The sequence below is a fragment of the Chinchilla lanigera genome, unplaced genomic scaffold (assembly GCF_000276665.1).
Source record: "Chinchilla lanigera isolate Chin_1 unplaced genomic scaffold, ChiLan1.0 scaffold00011, whole genome shotgun sequence".
Taxonomy (NCBI): domain Eukaryota; kingdom Metazoa; phylum Chordata; class Mammalia; order Rodentia; family Chinchillidae; genus Chinchilla; species Chinchilla lanigera.
The window spans coordinates 25,248,041-25,249,171 of record NW_004955412.1 but is presented as its reverse complement, the minus strand read 5'-3'; positions in this window follow the sequence as shown (position 1 = coordinate 25,249,171).

The window sequence follows — 1,131 nt, the reverse complement described above, 5'->3', positions numbered from 1 at the left end:
AAAACAAGAAACTTTTCTGGTCTAAGGAGGGTAGCTTTATAAATTCCATGACTATTAATGTCCTCCTTTGTTTGAGATGGTGGTTCAGGGATCCAAGTTAGGCAGAGGACTCAAGTAGACTCAAGCAGAGTTGGCAGAGGAACTTGTTCACAGAGGGAGCAGAAAATGCTCAGAAACATTACGGAGTTCACAGTACACACATGGTATTAGGCAATGTGTTGGTTGTTCAAGTATAGAACTCTCCCTGCTCTATGAGATTTAGGGCTTTAATTTTGTGACATGATTAGTGACTCACCTCGCTCAAACTCTGCATCTTCACTTCTGAATTAGAAGCAATGCTTTGGTTTACACCCCACCAGAGTCTAACCTGCTTTTTGGAGCAGCACCAAGTTGCTAAGTCTTCTGCTTCTGATTTTATGGGTGAGAGGGAGGACAGCTGAAGGAAAACAATGTGTAAAGAAGAGAAGGATATTTCTTTCCTGGAGTCTTTTGTTTGTTCCTTGATTTTTGAGCAGTCCCCTTTGGATATGGCAGCACTGGACTTTATTTTGCAGGTCAGTTAGTGACACAAGACTGTAATAAATGGATGTTTCTGTGGGCATCAGCTCACGATAAAGATCGATTCTATGGGCTTATATTGACTTATACTTTGCTGGTGTATACTCCATTCCAGTGGGAAGAAATAATGCAGGAAAAATAAAGCTGTCTTTTAAGGAGAGCCTATTTTTCTGTGTCCACAGATTCTATAGAGTAGAATGGCTCTTGACAATGGCTCTTTTGTGACTGAATTCATCCTGGTGGGGCTAACAGACCACCAGATCTCCAACTCCCATCATTCTTCCTGTTTTTCCTAATCTATATGATCACAATTTTGGGAAATTTGGGGCTGGGTAATTGTAATTAGGCTGAATTCACAGATTCACACTCCCATGTACTTTTTCCTCTTCAACTTGTCCTTTATTGACCTCTGTTATTCTTCTGTGTTTATACCCCAAATGCTCATGAACTTCGTATTAATGAATATTATCTCATATGGATTGCATGATGTAGCTCTATTTTTTCTGCTTTTGTGTTATTTCTGAGTGCTATGTATTGATGGTAATGGCCTATGATTGCTATTTGGCCATTTGT